This window comes from Cryptomeria japonica, chromosome 10 (assembly GCF_030272615.1).
Source record: "Cryptomeria japonica chromosome 10, Sugi_1.0, whole genome shotgun sequence".
NCBI classification, from domain to species: Eukaryota; Viridiplantae; Streptophyta; class Pinopsida; order Cupressales; family Cupressaceae; genus Cryptomeria; species Cryptomeria japonica.
The window spans coordinates 847278623-847301675 of record NC_081414.1 but is presented as its reverse complement, the minus strand read 5'-3'; positions in this window follow the sequence as shown (position 1 = coordinate 847301675).

The window sequence follows — 23053 nt, the reverse complement described above, 5'->3', positions numbered from 1 at the left end:
TCAAGATTATCTCCAATTGATTTCTTTTCTCAATTTTTAATTCTTTTTTTATCAATTAATTCCTTTTTTGATTTATATCCTTTTTTGAGGATTTGTGCTCATAATTTCCAATTCCTCTTTCTTGATTTGTTTCTTTTTTTGAAGATTTATGGTGAATTGATTTATTTTTCAAATTAATTCCTCTTTTTGATGATTTAATGGAAAATTGATTTATTTAATAAAATATGCTAGGATATTTAATTAAAATAAATACGATAATTATTTTAAATGATTTAATTAAAATGATTTATTAATTAAATAAATATTTAATTAATATTGAGTGATTAATTTTGCCATGTGACATTTGATGATTAAAGAATTAATTGTGTGCTCAAGATTTATTTAATTGCCTTTGGTTAGGACCTTGGTGACATTGTCGAGATTAGGGGCTCATGGTTTAGATGACCATTTTTAGGGTATTACATTTGCCCCTCTTTGAATTAATGTGTGAACAACGCGTTGGTTCGAAGAAAATTTGATGTCTAGGAGAGACCAGTTCTGAACTTGATTGATCATGAACTAGATGAAAAGCGAGGTGTTTAGTTTGATTCAAAGCGACGAAGCTGAATGAAGTCTGATTAAAGCGATACCAATCTCAAACTTGATTGAACTTAGGAAAGATAGAAAACAAAGATACCGAACTTGAACTTGATTGATCAAGAAGCGAATCTTACTGATCTAGAACTTGATTGATCTAGACATAGTGAGTGATGATAAAAATTGATCTTGAACTTGATTAATCAAGATACAATGAAGATAAACTGTCCAGCTTGATCAAGAAATGATGAAACTGAACACCTGCTTAGATTTAGCGTGATCAAAGAAAATCTTTAAACCCTTGATTGATTTTAAACGAATAATCAGCTTGACGAAAAGCGATGAAACTGATTAACGTTAAGAGATTGATTTAGATAAAAGACAAATATCAGTTTGATTTGAAGCAATGAAACTGATATGCCCCTAGTGATTGATTTGATTCAGATGATCGAGAGATCTCAACTTGATATAAAGCGATGAAGTTGAGATGCCCCTAGCGATGAGGATTTGATTGATTTTCTTTAGTTGAAAAAGATGTTTTGCCCGACTTTCGATGAAGATTTGAAAATTTTCTCAACATTTGAAGAAGTGAGGTCATAAGGTCACAGGTATGGCCCCTCGGGAGTGAAATCGAAAGATAGCAAGGATACATGATGATAGGCAATTTTTAGCGATGATGATGATTTGAGCATGGAAGTGATTCAGAGGAATAAAATTGAGATTGAGCGTTGATTGACAAGAAATTGAGTGCAAATTGAAGAAGAGAATGAGCAATTGATGAAATCACTAAGTGGTCAACGTCATGAAATTTCAATGAGAGAATTTATGTCAGCTTTCGATTTTGATCCTAAAAATGGACTCAAGATAGCCAATTTATGAGCTCTTGATTTGATTTCATCGTACTTGTGTTGATTGATTATGAGATGTTATTCTATATGTATGCATATCTTTTCAGTATAGATGAATGAATGCAAATGGAATATGAATGCTTATTTTTGTTTCTTTTTATGCAAATAAATGAGGAGAATGGGTAACTAGTAATGCAAATGTTTATTTTTCTTCATGCAATAATATGAATGCAAATAAGTGATAATGAATGTATGAATCTATATTAGATGCTTATGGATGCAGCTAAACATTTCAAAACACAAGTACTCGATTGGAGAAATGATGAAAAGAGACCACTTAGCTAAGAAATGATGAAGTTTCCAACTCTCATTCAGAAAATAAAGAGATTATTGTTATCATACTGAAATCACTCTAAATTCACAAAATGAAAAATGCAAGATGAGATGCAATCCTAAACCTAGTCACTAGACTTTGGAAAGCTTAATTTTCATCATTGAGCATTTTACAATCATAGCAGGTAGATTAGAGTTCCTTTCTTTTCATGTTCAATATTAATTATCTTGTCCACAATGACCCTTTTTTTGTTCATATCCTTGGACAGATTTCCCAGGGACCTGGACTGCATGATAAAGAAATTCCCTCAAAACAAACAAAGAAATGATGGGAACCTCCCTATAGCATACAAATAAGCGGAGTCGAGGTATGTGTGGTGATTTTACCTTAATGTGAAGGAACTTATCAGAGACACCCAGTTGATTAGATGTTTTTTAGATCATCAAAATCATTCCTACAAGCAGAAAAAAAAGAAGATATTATGCCCCCAATCCTTTCTCCTCTTAGTCAAGATAGACTTTCTCGAGTTACTCAAAGGGATAATAATCGAAAACCAATATAAAAGACAACACACAAAGAAAATTTTCATTTATAGCTCAAACTGTTTAGTGATTGTTTTCCGGTATGTTGTTTTGCTTGTTAACTCAGTGATAAAACTCTTCAGTAGTCAGGAGATAGGTAACTGACTCAGAGTGGATGACCAGGTTTCACTGACGTAAGGTTGACTTGGTTGACACTGCTTAGGACATGTAATGTGCTCTTGTCGATTACCTAAGACTAGGACATTGATCAGTTTCAAGCCATGAGGGCTCCACCAAACTAGGATGTCACAAAAGTGACTAAAATATGTACAAGCGAAAGCAAATATGTAGAAAAGTGGGAATGCTAACGTTGCATTGATAGATGGAGTGCTTGAGTACAAGAGGCACCTGTTTACTAGATTTTCACTTGCTGGCGAAGATTCATTTTTCTTTTTTACCAAGGTACCTGTTTACCAGGTTTTCACCATGACATTTTCTCTTATTTTCCATTTTTTTTTCTTTTATTTTTTTTTGAATTTCTTTAGGTCGTTTTCTGATTTTTAGGATTTTTTTAGGACTTTTTCTGACTTTTAGGATTTTTTCAAGACTTTTCCTAATTTTTATGATTTTTTTCAGGACTTTTTGGCTATATAAGCTGCTGGAGCAGAGAATATTTCGGTGAATAATTTCTTTAGATGGATGGTGTTGATCTGTTCACAAAGTTGTTCTCCTTCCGATGTTGAGAGTTGATAAGCACCAGAGCCAAAAGTTGCAGTAATGATATAGGGACCCATCCAGTTGGATTCAAACTTCCCTTTGTTGTCTCAAAACTATTGATTTTTAGGATTTTCTCTTAGAACTAAGTCACCAACTTGAAATTCTCAGTGTCGAACCTTTTTGTTATATCTTCTAGACATTCTTTTTTAATACACTCTGAGATGATCAAAGGCCACTTGCCGATGCTCATCCAACAATTCGAGCTCTTGCAATCTAGATATTCTATAGCCTTCATTAGTAACAAGACCTTGGCAAGGAAACTCTTAGAGATGGTATTTCTACTTCAATAGGTAATACTACTTTGGACCCATACACCAAAGAGAAATGTGTAGCCCCAGTAGGTGTTTTGATACTTGTTCTATAAGCCCATAATGAAGGATTGAGCTGTAGATGCCAATCCTTCCTAGATTTGTTCACTATTTTGTGCAAGATAGTCAATAGGTTTTTGTTAGATGCCTCTACTTGTCCATTACCTTGAGGGTAATATACTGAGGACTAGTTTTGTTTGATTTTAAATTTCTCACAGAGTTCATCTAGATCTTTGTTATTGAATTGTCCTCCATTGTTAGTTATAATGGATGAAGGTATACCATACCTACAGATGATATAATTAAAAATAAAGAGAGCTACTTGTTTGTCAGTTGCTTTGATGATCGAAACCACTTCTACCCACTTAGTGAAGTACTCAGTGGCAGTGATAATAAATTTGTGTCCATTAGATGATCCAGGATATATTTGGCCAATCAGATCAAACACCCATTGTTGAAAGGGCCAGTGTGTCACAAAGGGTAGGAGATCTCTTACAGGAGCATGGATAAGGTGCCCATGTAGTTGACACTTTTCACAAGTTTTAGAAAATTTTATAGCTTCTTTCTCCATGTCTGGCCAGTAGTAGCCAACCCTTAGTAGTTTTCATGCTAAAGTTAGACCATTCGAATGGGATCCACAAACACCTTCATGAACCTCGGATAATGTGCATTGGGACTCTTCAGTTTCTAGACATCTAAGCAAAGTATTATTTAAACCTCGCCTGAATTGGTCATTAGCAATGATGATGTACCATGACACATTTTGGATTAGGTTTCTTTTTTCATTTTGGGAAAGATTAGCAGGGACAACTTGGTCATGCAGGTAAGAGTAAATGTGGCTATAACGAGATGAGTCATGTGAAATAATAGAATAGACCATCTGGGACTCAGGAGAATCATGGGCAGGATAATGTAACTTTTCCTCCAGGAATTGAAAGTGAAAATTAGACTCTTGTAGCTGTGGCATAGATGCCAAAGTGGCCATTGCATCCACTACTTTATTTGTTGTTCTGGGGATCTGCTGAAATGATAAGAAGGCAAAGTATTTATTGAGATCATCCACCATTCTCTTATAAGGCATCAGTTTCTCATCTCTTGTTTGATATAGATTGTTGATTTGGTTGATAATGAGTTGAGAATCTCCATAGATGTGTAATTCAACTATCTTCCACTCGATGGCCAGCTTGACCCCGTTTACCAAAGCTTCATATTCTGCAATGTTGTTTGTGCAAGGGAAGAGAATCTTGTAAGCTTTCGGAATTAAATATTTTTGAGGAGTAATAAAAAGTATTCCAGCACCATAACCATGTTGAGTGAAAGACCCATCAAAGAACATCTTTGATGATTGTTCAGTAAGGTGCATAATTCATTCATCTGGGAATTCTATATGTAGAGGTTGACTGTCTTCAAGTGGAGCATCAACAAGTTGGTCTGCAATAACCTGTCCTTTGATGGCTTTACATTCGACATATTTGATATCAAATTCTATAAGAACCATGACCCATTTAGTCAGTCTTCCTGTAAGTGTTGCTTTACTAAGAAGATATTTGAGTGGATCAATCTTAGCTACTAGCTTAATAGAGTGTGCCAACATATAGTGCCTTAATTTTTGTGATGCAAAGACCAATGCTAAGCATGCTTTCTCTATTATAGTGTATTTCATTTCATATGACACCAATGTTCTATTGATGTAATAAATAGCTCGTTCCTTTTTATTGTCATCCCGTTGTGCCAGAAGTGCCCCTAGTGAAGTATCTGTAGCTGATATGTACAGGATCAGTGGCTTACCTTGAATCGGTGGCATTAATATGGGTGGATTAGAAAGATATTCTTTGATTTGTTGTAAATATTGTTCACAATCTTTATCCCAGTTGTATTGAATCCCTTTCCTTAATACCTTCGTAAGGGTTGAGCTTTGTCTGCTAGCTAAGATATAAAATGCCTTATTGATTGAAGACGGCCCTGTAAACTTCTCATTTGACTGATATTCTTGGGTGGAGGAATTTCCATTATAGCTTGGACCTTTTCGAGGTCAACCTCAATTCCTTTTTTTGAAATTATGTAATCAAACAATTTTCCTGATGTTACTCCAAATGCACACTTTTAAGGATTTAATCGGAGCTTGAATCTTTCCATTCTATCTAGTATGAGGCCTAGCTCTTGAATATGCATAGATCTCTTCATAGTCTTTACTAGGGTGTCATCAACATAATCTTCCATGTTTTTATGCATCATATCATGGAAGATAGTGGTTACCACTCTTTGGTAAGTTGCTCCCTCAATCTTTAGCCCAAACGGTATAACATTCCACTAGAAGGTTCCCCATGCAAATGTGAAAGCTGTCTTTTCTTGATTTTTAGGTGCTATCTTGATCTGATTGTAACTAGATAATCCATCCATTAATGAATACATCTCATATCCAGTAGTCATATCTACTATCATGACAATGTTGGGCAATGGAAAATCATCTTTTGGACATGCTTTGTTGAGATCCCTAAAGTCTGTAAAACTCTAATAGATTTGTCTACTTTTGATATAGGTACTATATTTGATATCCATTCTGCATAGTCTATAGCTCTGATAAATCCAACTTTTAGCAACTTCTCTAGTTCAGCCTTGACTAGCAGTGCCACATGGGGATGCATCTTACAGAGTTTTTGCTTGACTGGTTTAACTCCAAGTGTAATAGAGAGGTGATGCATGATGAGATCAGGATCTAGTCCTGGCATATCTGAGAATGTCCATGCAAAGTTGATATTCTTTTCTAAAAAAAGGTTGTTGAAATCTTTAAACTCTTATGCTGATAGTGATTGAGCTAAATGAATGATGTGTGGTGTTTCTTGACTCCCAATGTTCACTGGCTGAGTTGGCTCGATCAATATGGAAGATCTCTCCTAGAAGTGACTTGGCAGTATATCAAATATCTCACCTTTAGGTGCCTTAGAGAGGTTTTCACCTTTAGGTACATCCTTTATTTTCTCTTTTTTAGATTCTGACACCGCCACAATGTGGTTTTCACCATCAGATCTTTTATTTTTATTTTTCTTGTTTTTTCAACTAAGATACTTGATATCCGCTTTAGTCATGTTTTCAGTTTGTTCACTAGTGGAAGAGTACATGGGTTCAACTGTATTGAGATAGTAGGCTAATGTATAGTCATTGGCAAAAGTAGGTACATTCAAGGGTTGGTTATAAAGAGTATAATCAATCAGTTCTGGATGCATTAAGAATAAGGTTAGAATAGGCTCAAGGGAGTTCACGGTACTATCATCATGGCTTCAGACCAACTAGTTGAGTTCAAGACTACCTCGCGTATGTGTCTCGAGACCAGGAAGAGTTATGACATGATTATCAAAATTTATGTTAGTGTTTATTGGACCTAACTCAACCGACCTACTTCTAGCATCATCACCTACTTCATACTAGTATACATACTGTGGTGTGACAGTAGACAATATCTCATCATTCATGACAGAGTAGTCATAATGCATTATTGAATAGTTGTTATTATAAATAGAGCTCCTATCTGAGTCATCAGAGTCATAGGATGAATTTGTTGACTCATCTTCAAGTGGCTTAGAAAAGGTATATACAGTATCAACACCCACATCATTGATGCTGCAATTTCCTTCATGATTTGGTTCATTGATTACTTGTATTTGACACACTTGTGGGTATAACTTTGATGGTTCTGTTAATCCTTTTTGTCTATTCCATTTAGCTTCTTCTGGACTGATGATTGGTTCTATTTCTATAGCTTCTAATTCTTTTTTTTTAGTTTCATACCTGATTTGTCTTATCTCATTAGGAGGGTTGGTAGGTGAAGGAATTGCTTGTGTCCGATCTTTCTCCAACTATCGTTCATAGTCTTCTTGTCTTTTTAGTCTGATTTCTTCTATTTCCTTTTGCATTCTTAGGCGAATCAACTCTTGTGCATCATTTGTGATATCATTGGATTCTTCAAGGGTTTCTGTAGTAGATGTATCTGAGATATGGTATGGACCCCATTCATACTCATTTGAATCAGTTTCTAAATCATCTACTTGTTGTCTGTCAGTATATGTGACTAGAAATTTTAGTGGTGCAAACAAATCTTTGATCCTGTATACTTCATCTCTCATATCCTTTGGGACTTCTACTTCTTGTGGTATTATAGTTGATATAACTGGAAGTTGATTACCATCTGTTTCCTCTCTCTGGGTGGGCAATTCTTTTTATTTATCGTCACACTCTTCCTAAGTTTGGTGAGTATTAATTTCTTGTGTTGTTAAAGGTAGTACCTTTTTCTTCCACTTACGTTGATGGTGAGATGTGTGCTTTTTATTTGATTGCTTTCTTGGATCATATCCCAGTCCAACTTTATCATTGACAGATTTAGTTTGTAATTGAATGGGTTCAACAATACCTTGTTGACACTTGCCTAGAGGACCAACACCAGAATATCCCATGTGTTGAAGCATCTTAAATCCTGGACCATATTTTGTCAAGGAAATCTCACAATATTGTATTTATTTGTTTGCACCATCTTCTTTGAAAAGTGATTTGAGGATATCATCCTCTTCTATTTCACTTGCAAGAGAAGTAGAGGACTGTATAAAGAGACCATCATAAATGACTTTTGGAATTGAAATTTGTGGCTTCATAACCTCTGATGGTTTTCCCAACTGTCTTGGTGATGGAGGAAGAGACGTTAGTGAGAGTATAGGCTCTATTTTGTAGCCATCCATGCTAGTGTTTGTGATTTTCAATTTCTTTTGTAAATCTTTCAGCAAATATTCTGAACTTTCAGATGTGGAGACTGCTCTATTATGAGGAACAAAATCATCAACACTCTGCGTTAATGCATTGCATATAAAGCTTGTATCGACAGGAATACTGACTTCAACTCCATTATAAGGAAATTTTAGGCATTGATGATACGTAGACGACACTGCTTTCATTTCATGAATCCATGCCTACCCAGTAAGATGTTGTATGAAGATGAAGATCTAGGACTTGAAAAATGACATCTCTTTCCATAGGTCCTACTCTGATTGGTAATAGTACCAGACCCTTAGAAGTTCTTTTTTCTTCATCATAAGCCTTGATTGTTATCTTCTTTGTTGGATCAATAAAATTTTCAGAAAATGCCAGCTATGTCAGTAGATTGTAGGTATAAATATTCAACCCAGCACCTCCATCTATCAAAACACGTTTAACGCGGTGTTTATGGATCATGGCTTCAATATGCAATGGTTGATTATGTGGATGATTTAGTGAGTTGTCGTCTTCTTTTGAGAAGGTCAGATAGTGAGCTGAAGTCAGATGACCCACCATAGACTGAAACCGATCAATGTCCAAATCTTTTGAAACGTTGGTGGTAAGTAGAGCCTTGTCAAGGACCTCTCTATGAGCAGAAGAGATCTTAAGAAGTTCAAAACTGGAGATTTGAGCATTGGCTCTCTACAATTGTTCGACAATACTATAACTAGGAGAAGATGATGAAGCCAGTTGTTTTGATTTAGCCATGATTGTGTCTATTTGTCTATTTGGTAGATTTGATGTTGTTTGATCAAAAGTTGAGGAACTAGCTCCTGAGAGAGTAATCTTCCTTTGAGCGCGAGTCACGACATTAGTAGTTTATGTTTGATTTTGGTGATTTGGGACTATGATCACATTTCAATAGCAGATTCAATCATGTTGATCATATTATCATTGTTAGTGTAGGTATAATTGACCCTAGCTCCTCCCTTGGATTTTGAGGAATCTCCTTGTTCATAAGTGGGTAAGAGAACTTTAAAGGCCTTATGATCAACATTAGTCACATGATTTCCAACAATGATCTTTCCTGTGTCAATGAGATCTTGGATTTCATGTCGGAGTTTCATGCAGTTATTTATGTTATGTCCCTTGTCTCGATGGTAGTCATAGTATTCATTTTCTCTCCACCATTAGGATCTAATTTCTGAGTCATATGGTTTAGAATTGTCTAGCAACATTATCAGATTATTTGCCAATAAAGTTTTAAAAGTTGATTCATATGATTCATCTAGAGGAGTAAAATCATGCTTAGGTTTTGAAAGCTAGGGTTTTTATTTAAACCATTCTCTTGTTTTCTTTAGAGGATTCTTTGTTGTAGTTCTAGCTACCTTGAGTGCTTGCGTGCCACTGGACAAGTTAAATATTGTGGATTTTGTTTTTGCTTGGACAGTATCTACCACTCCATCATTAACAACGTTCTTGTTGCTATCTTTGCCATATTTCCAATATTTACTCTTTTCTTTAGAGCTAGAACCTTGTTGTTTTTCCTTCCAAAGTAAGATATCCCCTTTCTTTATGATCACATCTTCCATTTTAATAGCATTATCTACCATTTTGTTAAATGATGGGTGTACTTGCATTTGTATACTATATTTCAGTTCTAGGACTAGGTTATTGACAAATATATCCATTTTCTCAGAGTCTGGGATAGGTCGTGGATACCTAGAGAACATCTTTCTCCAATGTTGGAGGAAAGTAAGAAAAAGCTCCCCTGTTTTTTGTTTAGTATTGCAAAGATCTATCATAGTCATAGGATGTCGAATGTTGTATGAGTATTGTTGCAAAAATAGTTGGATTAGTTCTTCAAACATTTTTATCCCTTTGGGTAGACTTGAGAACCATTCCATGGCTTGACCCCCTAAACTCCTTGGCCGCATGAGGTACGTTTGATCATGCATGAACTCCATACAAGCGGTAAAAAACTCTCTGACATGATCTTGAGGATTTGAGGTACCATCATATTTGTCAAATTTTGGGATCTCAACTCATGAAGGAAATGGAGATATGTAAAGGTTTTTGTCAAATGGGAATGGGCATATTGTGTCCAAAGAATATTGTTTTGGCATTTTATCTTTGTCTTCTATTCTTGTGACCACAGTTTGTAATGCTTGCATTTGTTTGCTTATTTTGCCCCATGGTGTCTCTTCCTCTTTAGCGATGAGGAGGGCCTCCACATTAGAACCAGTAGGGAGTTTGGCACCTTGCTTTGATAATTCTAGGAAATAGTCTTCTTTTTCCCTAGCCATGATGACCTTCATCATTTTCCAGAACTCTTTATCATTTTGACATCTATGTACTTCAGCTTCAGGAGGTTCAGGAAGCTCAGATTCAGTTGATGAGGAATCGTTGTTAGTGGCATGATTGCTGAAATCATCGTGAGTGTCTCATTTACTAGCTTCTCTTTCTTGTCTTTCTCTAGACATGGTGGGAGATAGGGGCTGACCAAAGATTGGTAAATCGTAAACTGGTATTTGTGACGAGGATGGTTTACTTTGAAAGGGGTTTTCTTTGAAGAATGGATTGTCATTTGACGAAAAGGGTGTTTCTTTTGCTTTGCGTGTTTTGCTTCGAGAGCTTCTGGTTTGAACAAGCATTTGTAACCAATAGGACCGAGAGAAAGATGTGTTGCAGAAGTCAAGATCAAATTGTAGCTAGTAGTTCATTTAACATAGTGATTGAGAGAAGTAACTAAGATCTGGTCTAGTTTTAGGAATGATCTATCCCGTGTAAGACACTATCTAAGTTAACTTAGGTTTGATAAGATGTTTTTTTGAACTAGCTTAAAGATTATCGACAAAATTGTGCAATGCAATGGTAGAGGTACACTATCAAGCTTGTTTATGCTTAGGAGGATGATAACCAGTTTTAGGCTCACTGTAGACTATTTTGGATAGGTTTGACTATTTTGGACAGGTTTGACTGTTCTGGACTAACAAAATCAGAGACTCATACAATAGAATTTTTCAGACTGTACGACAGTATAACAACTTCAAGATGACAATGGTTCTGTTTCATACGAGTTGCTGCCAAGTACCGTATGACAAATGGGTAGGTCCCAAATGAAAAATGATTCTGAGCAGTTATGTCTCGTATGACATAGGATTTAACTTAGAATGATAGACTTCTAGATCTCATACAATAGAGGATTAGCTTCATGCAACAAATTAGCAGACTCGTACGACACATAATATGGTGTAGGATGACAAATGATCAGGCTCGTACGACTATTAACAGGACAGAGACAAAAAAATTCTGAATTTTTCAATGGCTGGGTATGACAACTAAGTATGACCAATTCTGAGATGGACTAATTTTTGACCAGGATAGACTAGTTTGTGACATGGACAGAGTTTTGATCACTGAGTTTGTTGATTTTTTTCTCCATTTTTAGTATTTTAGTTTTAGTTTGAGGGATGAAAAAACATAAAGCATGCAGTATGAATAGTAACTCCAATCACAACATGCAAACCCTATGGAAGTTGGCTTAGAGAAGAAAACCTTTTCTTGCTGACTTAGGTACACACCCAATAGCTAATTAGAATACGGACTATGAGTCTCACGGAATGGATTCTCAATGCCGTATTAGTCAACTTCAAATGCTAATGGGGGAACGATATGGAAAGTGCCTTGGGAGAGTTACTATCTCTCTTGCACAAAGTTTATCAACCTTTCGGAGGTGAATCGGGTAGCTTCTAATTTTAATTGGATCTAGTAAGGGTTCTATTTGGTGCATCGAGGTATAAACTCAATTAAGAGATCTCCCAGCCTTGAAAACCAAGGTTCAATATACCCGAAGGTACTGAGGAGGGCTATTTCCCGAGCACTACCATTGACTTGATTTTCATCAAATCACATTTATTTTATAGTGGGTTGGAGTACTTGGTGTTTAGCCATTTTCACTTAGGTCGTTCCCCTCACACCAATCGTAACGGCTTTAAGAGTTTTTCAACCCCTCGGGAGGGTAGTCCTGCTAAAGATGTACAAATCTCAAACAAAGAAAAAGCCTCAAGGGTATAGATTTTTGATTGTCTTAGAAAGACAAGAGCACACTCTCCTACCTCTTGGAATTTTCCAAAAAAACACAAAAGACAGATTTGTTCATTACGCAGATAGCAAGTTAGGTGCCTTAAAAATTAAATAATACACAATGTTTGATTGATTTCTCTTTAGGCAACCTGCAAAAACAACACATCAGTAGTCATGTTGTTTTTATTCTTTGACAGGCATATGTTTGATTGATAAATTCTTTGACAAGCATCCTGCAAGAAACTGGTCAGGCTATGAAAATGCTAGGCAAACAGAAGACAATTCAGGGTTAGCATTAGTATAATCCAAATTTAATTCAAGAAAAACCCCAAAAAGTGAAACTTGCTTTTAATCTAACAAAGAACAGAATCGTACGACAATTCTCATAAAATGAAACAATGAAAGAACTTTTATTGTATGAGTCAGAAATTAGCACAGGACAACAGAGGATAAAATCAAATAACTAGAAATAGTATGTCGTACGAGTCCATACTCTGATTCATATGACAAACTACAGGCTATAATATTATGTCGTATGATAAACTACATGCTTCAATATAATGTCATACGATATTTCGTAGAGCTTGTACAGACGGAACCTGTAGGATAAAAAGAATGCACGATGGGCACCAAAAATGTGTGTGTGAAAAGTGGACCTGTATCTGGAATACACAACACTTCAATTAAGTCATTACATGTACGGTTAGACAGATATAAGAATGAATAATAAAACCATAACAAATTGACCCATTACCTTCTAAAAGATACGAGTATAAGATTGCTCTCGAATTTGTATAAGCAATCCAGTGACTATACTACACCAAGATGAAGGATTTAATCTATATGAGCATGATATTAAGCTAGATGGATGCAAGATTAATCTAACAAGATTTAAGCAATATTAAGCTAAATGATTTAAATATGTATGCAATATTCTCAATGAACCTAGAGCAAAAACAGTATAATAACAATATATTCTCCAGGATTTTTGAATGAGAGATGAGAGCCTGAATTTATAGAAAATTCAGAAAGAAACCAAAGGCTAAGATCAAATGATGATGAGTGGTCAAGATTTTCCAAGAGGAAGCACAATCCAAGTGAATTGATATGATTGGATGCTTTTCTCAGTTTTAAAGGAAATTGAACTAAAATTAAGATAAAATCAAGATAAAAAACTGATTTATTCCATATTTCATTCAATTTTGAGATTTAATTGTTTTAATTGATTTCTTTGAGATTATTTATCAATTTTTAATTTGTTTTTTCAAGATTATCTCTAATTGATTTATTTTCTCAATTTTTAATTCTTTTTTGTCAATTAATTCCTTTTTTGATTTATTTCCTTTTTTGAAGATTTGTGCTCATAATTTCCAATTCCTCTTTCTTGATTTGTTTCCTTTTTTGAAGATTTATGGCAAATTGATTTATTTTTCAAATTAATTCCTCTTTTTGATGATTTAATGGCAAATTGATTTATTTAATTAAATATGCTAGGATATTTAATTAAAATAAATAGGATAATTATTTTAAATGATTTACTTGAAATGATTTATTAATTAAATAAATATTTAATTAATATTGAGTGATTAATTTTGCCATGTGACATTTGATGATTAAATAATTAATTGTGTGCTCAAGATTTATTTAATTGCCTTTGGTTAGGACCTTGGTGACATTGTCGAGATTAGGGGCTCATGGTTTAGATGACCATTTTTTAGGGTATTACAGTATGTAGTTGAGTAAGCAGAATGTGAAGAAGTGAAAGACCTGAAGTCCGACATGTTTGATGATGACACAAACATGATATACCAATATTACCCTAAAGACATTGGTAGGAAGGAAAACTGACAAGGTGATTTATGTCGATAGGGTTAGTGAACCTGTATGTGTGTACTGGTTATGTGTGTGGTCGGTGACGAAGCTGAACCGATGAGGCAGTGTGATGAGGTGGATACCAACATTGATGCCATGGGAACATCAAGTGGCAAACTTGCATGAAGTGGCAAATGAAACATGCACAGACTGGTGAAGAAGGTCAGTAAGGTAGTTGGTAGTTGGTCTGACATTAATGGTGACTGCGAAGCTTGGGGATTCTCGCTAGAAGTTTGTGACTTGAGATCTAAGATAGATTGATTATGCAGGTCAAGTTGGTGAAGGAAACAACTAAGCCATTTATGGAGTTTGACCAAGGGATGAACTGATAGATTGAATGTAGAATGTGAAACATAGAAAGCATGTTCCTAGAAGGCACAAAAATGGCGGATATGTGCATGCAGACATCTTTGGGTTGTGATCCGATCAGATTTGATTAGATTCCATGTGCCTCATGATCAGTGAAGAAAACCCTAAGGTCCCAAGTTTGAATGTGGCTTTTGGTAGGAAGACTAGGCTATAAATATGCACGATAAAGATATTGTTAAGTGTTGTTGGATGACAGAAGATATAGTTACTAGGAAGTGATTGAGTGTTGCATGAGAGAGTTAGATCAGTCAGAGTGAAAAATAGCAGAAGTTAAAAGTGATTGAGTGAGAGAAGGTTAAACTGGTGAAAGGGTTTAACAGAGGGTTTAATTGGTAAGGTTGAAGCAATTGATCAATAGCAAGAGTGAATTAGAGAAGATAACTAGTAGGTGCTAGTACCTGCAGGAAGACAGCTGAGGGTGCTGTAGTGTAGAAAAGTGAAGGATAGATCCAGAAAAGAAGATGTAGAGAAAGGTAACTGGTAGAGTATAAAATGGTAAAGAAGCAACAGAGAGAGGTGAACTAATGTAGTAGAGAGGGTGTCTCATTGGCAGAGTTAAGTATATGAAATGGTTACAAGATTCACTTGTAACAATACAACTAATTTTGTATTTGATTCTATCATTGTGATCACTGAGTTGTAGCTCAATGAAGGGGTTGTAGCTCCTTTGGGTTCTAATCCATAAATCAGTCAAGGGTTGGTCCTCCTTGGTTTGGTGCCCTAAATCAGGGTTTGTAGCTCCTTGGGTTGGTGCCCTACAATTTGTAAGAAATTTGATTGTGAGGCTAGATTGGAGTAGTAGACTCCAACATCATTGCTCACTGAGGTTTTTCCCATCTTGGGTTTTCCTTGTAGATACTGGTGTTATGTGATGTCCCTTTTTGTGTGTTTTCATTTGTTGTGGTCTCTCCTCTAACCGGTAAGTTTGCATTGCATTAGAATCTGAGAACCAGTATACTCACATAGGATAGTATAAGAGCCTAGGTACCCTGTTTATCAAGCTTTCTCTCACTTGGGTAGATCATGTCCAGGACACAATGGTTAAGTGTGAGTCAATGCTTACTCCTATGTTTAAATGATCAAACTAAGCCATTTGGAATTGCAGAATGGAAGTCTACCTATCCTCCCTAGGTTATGATGTTTGGATGGTAGTTGTTAATGGTCTCCCTAGAAATATCAGTCCTCCCACTAGTTCTGAAGAAGAAAGAAATTCCTTGTATAATGATGAAGCCATGAAGGATAGTTTCAGTGGACTAACCAGTGATATTTCCTCATAGGTGGATAAGTGCAGATTGGCAAAGAGTATGTTCTCAAAAATGAGAAACCCAAGTTCACCTACAAACTATCTATGAGATAGCCAATCTCAATCAATGAAATTCTTCAAGGCTTGGACACCATAACATAGGATCTTAATGATCCTCCTACACTTTAGGTTCTGCAAGACCTAGGGGGGACACCCTTTGATGCATTGAATACAACCAGTTAGAGACATACAACATCAACAAAAGTAGATAAATCTCACAGGGCTCAACAACAAGGAGGTTACTGTAGATGGGCTAGATCTACATTAATATCTCTACAAGATTGGAGCATGACATAGATGGGACAAACTAAAACTATTAACACAAAATAAAATGGATACTTGATATTTCAAATCTCTGAGAATCCCCAGAATTTGCAAGACAAGTGCCTTATCCAAGGGCATGGAGTCATACATCAATCTGTAAATAGAAACCTCTATTGCCAATCCAATTTCTTCAAAAAGATATCTCTGTATTAATGCATGACATTAATACATTCTAAACTTCAAATAGAGGATCATACATATCTAGACATTATCTTGAATCTAAAATGATTACTCATAGAATCTAAACCCTTCCTTGAATAGTACCTAAGAACAGCCATTATACTCCCACTTTGAGAAGATAAACCCAAACTCCCTTGAAGACTGGATTTATTGGAAACAAGAGAAGACCTAAAGACAATCCAATAAACTGTATATATGGATTACATATATGTGACCTACAATAGAAAACATCTACAACAAGAAGATACTCTATTGCTTGAAAAGGGACATTGTATTACAAATTTAGTAAAAAATCTCAGAATTGGAAACAAAGATTATGGAGCCTTGCCCTCAAAAATCTGGAACCCTTACAAAATGAGAAGACTCTTGAATAAGAAGGAAAGGGAGGATAACATCAGATCTCATTCTTTGACAATAGCAACTACCCTATCCTTCAGCATTAACTGCTTTGCACAACTTGGCTTGCAGGACATCCAATCTCTCTGACTAAAAAATCAAATCTAAGATCCTGAGGCAACTACCCCAAATATATTTGCCATGGGCTACACTTGACTATATTGGTATTTTAGATATGTTGATATGGTTTTTCCATTTATGTCAACACTTGTCAAACACTTGAGAACACTTGGAGATCTTTGGTTATGTTCACCGACATGATCAGTGACTTATACACAGTCACCAGTATCTGGTTAACCGACATGATTATATTGTTCACCGACACTAAGGTTGATCTATTATCATCTAGAGATTACCTAGTTATGTCAAAGACATTGTTTGGAGACTTGATCTTGTGATTTGTTGATTGGTCTAATCAGGTTTATATATTTGTTGTTATCGGCAAATAGGTCAAAGATATGCACCGACAAGCTTATCTATTCCAGATCAGCATGGCACGTTATGAAGATAACTTATTATTATTGTAATTGATTTTATTATAACTTCTTAGTGAGTCTACCTACATATTTGGTCTTAGGTTTTGGTAAATATGTAAGATCTCATTTATGAGATTGTGTGGTAGAGTGTGGAAAAGGATTGTAATAAGGTATATGCAAATATAAGCAGAGCTATACACACAGACATCATTCAAGTTTGAAGGAAGGTTTGAAGAAGACAAATCAGAGCTTAACTGGTACTGAATCCAACATATGAAGATGCTATTTTGAGCAGTACATTATCATTGGATTTAACCATCCAATTGTAGTCAGTGTGACTCCCATTTTTTGATTGAACAGTGAGCTCTAGGAAGTTGGACTTTCTACATGTTCAGACTCCATATTGTACACACACTGTCTGCAGTAGTATCATCTGATTGTGGGTAAGGTTTCCCACCATGGTTTTTCCCATTACAGGGTTTCCACATACAAATAACTATGTTATGTGTTGTGTATGTTATTTGTGTTTCTGTTTCATGCATTAAACTTTATCGGTACTGCAATTAACTATTAAATTGTCTACCGACATTAAAGTTTGGTTTATGGGCATTAAGAATTAAGTTTGGTTAAGTTGGTTTTGATTTGTATTTATTGGACAACTGATTCAACCCCGCCCTCTTAGTTGCCTCCGGGACCTAGTAGACTGCAAAATCAGATTGCTTGGATCGAGAGCGTTCCAATGATATATAACAGTTATATATCAGGCAAAAAATAATCCCTTGGTCATCAATCCTTCTGCAAGATGGTTGTTTAAGTTTCTACGTGCTACCAGAGTTTGAATTCATATTTAAATCTTTACATTTTTCTATGCAGACATCTATCATGCATTTCCACCACGTGGCATGATTTGATTCATTTCGGAGACCTTGTCCTGCCACCTCAGCACCTCCTGGGGCCACACCTAGAATGAAACCCTTTATTTCTTCCTCAGCTTGCATGTCCTTTTATTTCCTTCGGACTGCTTAACTTTTCCATAGGGCCCCACCTCTTGGTCACCAATTTGCGAACCTTAGCCACCAAGGAAGTTCTTGTTATGACTTGGTGACAAGCATTGATCTTCCTTGCATCACCACTGATCTGTCCTGACTTGCCTGTTCTTTACCTCAGCTGAGCGGCTCCCTTTATCACTTCCTCTTCTAACTGGCCTAACACATGTCACAACCTAACTAGCCTTTGGATCTACCTAGACAGCCACCGTACCTACCACCTGGTCAGTTGCTATGTCACATGTGATAACCATCAGGCACTTTCACATAGCACTATAGAAATGATCATAGATCTTCCTCGGACTTGCTTGATCCTTAATGCCTGGGCTGCCTTTGTTTTAGCGCATGTGCTTTGTCACCAAGTCGCATGGGATATTTGGCAATCACTTTCATCTTGCGGTATGGCGACAACTGCTAGATCATCTCACTTGGCCGTTGACCTTTCCTAACCTGCTCGGACTTTATCCTCTCTGAATGGCCCTCGCTTATGCCATGGTGTCACCACATGGCACCTCTCGATTCGCTCTCTGATCTACCTAGACTCCACCTATTCAGTCAAGCCTACCACTTGTCAACCTCTAGTTCACCACCTGATCCATCTGTCTCGCCAAGTCATCTCCACCAAACCCACCACCTCCTTTGGTTTGTTCAACATCAGCCTTTTGGCCAAACTTCCTCTTCGGCCATCCATTTTTGTGTCTCATCGAAACTGTAGTTTCATCGACACCCTCACCTACCATTTGGTTTGCCACATGGAACCCTTTGATTGGCTATAGAGTTTACAAATGGACGCCACCTATCATAAGGGTATTCATTCTGGGCTCTCCACTCTGACACCTTAGAATGGCCTCCACTAATCATTAGAATGAACTGCCTACCTTAACCACTTGCATTAACTGTCGACCATGGTTCACCGCTAGTGGTTTGTCACTAAGTCGTGATCTTTATCTGGTAAGCATTTTTGCATTCAAACATGGTGACAACCATTGGATCCATCTTGATCACCATTGATTGGCCTTGACTTACTCAATCGTTAGCTCCTCTAAGCAGCTACATCCATCTACCATATATTTTTCTGCATCACCACTAGACCTTCCATCTCATCAACTATGTGTCACCACTCGGCACCTCATGATTTTCTCATTTTTTACCTCAGCGCCACCTGGCCTACCAACTCATCAGTCACCAAGTCGTGACTGTTAATAGTTGAGCACTTTCACATGGTGGTATAATGACAACCATGGATCTACATTCAACCTGCTCACTATTTAACTTGCCCTTTTACTGCAAAATAAGGCCGCTCTGAGATGCATGCGCATGCGGGGCCCATCACTTCTTTGATCGACCATTTGGCAAAATCCTGTAAGCTTTGACACTTAAGATATACACGGCCTTGCACATAAATACTGAAATGCTCCTCCCTGCGGCCAATGTGGGATAAAAAGATCACCTTAGCCTTTTCCAGTGGGTCCCACCACATAGTCACCATGTCGCGGTGAATAACCATCAAGCACTTTTGGGTTGTGGTATAGTGACAACCGTGTGATCAACAGGAACCTGCTTGACCTTTAGGAAGCTTGACAAAGACATAGGAAAAGACACAAGACTTAGGCAAAAAATTAAAAATAACAGAACCCGCCCAGGCCTAGACATAAAAGGGGGCCCCTCTTGACGACACACAAAACCTTCCACTTAAGTGAAAAAATGATGAGCAAATACTTCTAAACAAAATCAAAGGGACATTTTGAACCATGAACCTTGAACCTATTTGCAAATGGTTCAAAACAGACATAACACACTCTCACTTGCTTAGTAAAAGAAATATTACAAATTCATGCCTCACGCAAGAGAAGCGGTTGAACCTTGAACCTTGAACCATAAAGGTTCAAGGGTTCAAGTTCAAAACAAAATTCAATAATGCATTTTCTTTATCATAAAACAAATCCACAAAGAGAAATCAATAAAGCAAGGCATCATTGGGTCACCAAAATTAGCATTATTTTATGAGTCCCAACAGAGTCTATGGGATATACTAAAGAAGCTTTATGGAAATGAACCCTGGACAACTGGATCAGTTTGTGAGAGTGAGAAGAATAATGCAACTAACACATGTATATATGAGAGAGGTAGATTGGATTGTGTGTTGTAGCAATGGTGATGAGGAGACTCATTTCTTCATGGTCCATGAGACTGATATTGAGAATTGCACATCAAAAGAGGTTAATACAGATAGATCCCATCTATATGATGTGTTTGGAAGTGATAATGAAGAAGATGAAGAAGAAAGAGATAAGGTAGATAGATCTAGCTAGCAAAATATATTTGATAGTGAAGATGAAGCAGAAGTTGATCTTGAAGGAGAGCTTGTAAATGCACTTGAAGAAATCAGAAGAGTAATGAATGAATACAAGCTATTCAAGAATGTTGCCATTATAGAGCAGAACCAGTTGACAAAATGCCTTGAAGAGTTTGAGAAATGCATCTCAGAGTTGAAGTCCCAAGAAGGAGACACCAAGGAATGCCAATGCAGTGATCTAGCCTCTAAGCTAGAAGTAAAAGATAAGCAATATCAGAAGTTGCTTGGACAAATGGAGGTTCTCCAAAATGACCTTGAGAAATGTCAAGATGAACTCAAGGTAAGAATCTAGTTTTATGGTAGCAGTGATGCCTTGGAAAAGATGTTGAAGAAGCAAAAGCATGCCAAGGACACTGAAGCATTAGGATGTGGTACCGATGAATGCTCCATAAGCAAGAAGATCTCCCAAGAGGAAATTCAGTTTCTCTCCTCAAGTGGAAATAACAAGGGACAAACCTTCACAGTCAGATATGCTCCAAGGAATAAAATTGATCTAACCACAAGCAGTGATGACATGAGGCTAAGGATGCAGATAGGTGCTGCAAGAAGAAACATTGCAGATCCCAAAGGAAAGGGAAAGATAGGAAAAGAAAGCTTCACCAAAAGCAATAACATTAGAAGACAACCTAGAAGACCTCCTACCACAAGAAGACAAGGAGATGTTGTTGTCCACAAATCAAGACAAGTGTGAAAGAAGAAGGGATCTAATGGAAGACCTGTAGAGAATGGACAACCCAGGATCTATTTCCGGAGAAGCAGAGATGGAGATGACAAACTGGTAAGATCACCTCATGTTTGGTAGAATAAATTTGTAAGTAATAAACCTCCTTTCTCTTGTTATTTCTTTGAATGTAATGGCTATGGCCAGAGAGAAGAAGAATGTAGAAAGGGATCTACAAGAATCAATCTAGGATCTCATAAAACTGATGCATATAAGCTTAAAGCATCAGGGAATAGAAACATGTTTATTCCCTCTCCTGGATATGCAAATGTTGTATATTATAGCTATAATAGACCTGGCCATAGAACTTGTAGGAGGAAGAACTTGTAGTCCTATAGTAACCAGTGGAATAGTCATGATCAACATGGAAGGAGTTATAAAAGTGTAAGCAACAAAGACCTGCATGGAACAAGATGAGTGGTGTTCCTAATCAAGCAAGGTATCCAAGGAGACTGGTAGATGGCTACAATGACATGATAAGAAAAGGAAGAGAAAATCGATATAGTAGAAGGTTCTCAAATCATGAGATTGGCATGGATGTTGTGTGCTACTACAACACTACTTCCAATTATGCTATAGAATTTGGAAGTGTAAGGATCAATTAGCAGGAGAAGATGAAACCTACTCCCTAGACTGAAAAGAGGAAGAAAAGTGAGACCAAGAAGACATGGAGGAAGAAGAAGGAAAGTAGGACCATGGACCCACACCGTGTATTCAGTGCACAGGTGATATCTCCTATGGCTTAAAGGAGATATAGGTCTAAGGGGGAGCTAAATGCTAATAAGATCATTCACCCCCTTAGTAAAAATGGATAAGGAGATGAACAAGTTGCTGTCAGTAAGAGGAAGAAAATGAGATGGCACTGTGTGTGTAGTTATTGTCTTGACTACACATGGAAGATGGTTTACTGCTACAGGTGAAATGAATTGTAGCAGAGGTAATTGGCACTAGGAGATAGAGGTTAAGAGGAAGGTGTCCTGGTAGAAATAAGAGATTGGTATGTGCACCATGTTACTAACATAGATGTTGATCAATGTTGCAGGTTATGTAAGTCAATGAGTTGAGGGATCATTGTAGTAACTTGGTAGCCTAGATGGATGAGGTTATGTCTTAGGTGATATTTGAAAGGACCTGAATGACATATGTTAGTCCGGTGGTTGACCTTATGTGCATAGATATTTATGGATCAACTAGTTGGATATGTGACCTACAGTTGGCATTATGTTCATGATGGTATATGTCACAAGTACAGATGTGAGTCTCATCTTAGGACCTAACTGAATAAATAAAGATCAGAGGTCTATGTTTCAAGGGGAGTTCAAGGCCATATTTTCATATTGATTTCAGATATACTGAACATAGAAGCAGATCAAGAAGATGCCTGATAATATTGGTACGATTGTGATTTTAGAGTTGTCAGTATTCAATATTTTTCTATCAAACATAATCCATCTACCCAAGAGAGAATTTGAACAAGAAAAGAAATTGTTCATCTGACTATGGGTCATCAATTGAAAGTAATAAAAGTTTTACAAACCGGTAGGACCACATGCACAAGAGAATAAATTGATTTCCTCAACTAGTTTTGAGAAAAAGAAGGAGAGAGATCGGTGTTTGTTGTTAAGGGGTGTTTGGTACCTAAGATTTTCATCTCAAGTGTTGATGTTTGAGATGATGTTGTGCATAATCTTCAAAAGGGGGAGATGCACCCAGCAAAAAGGGGGAGAAAGAAATTTGTAGTATATTGGATTTCATAGACCCTTTTCCATTGTTGTCAAAGGGGAAGAAAGAAAGTTTTAGTATCTCGCATACTACATGTA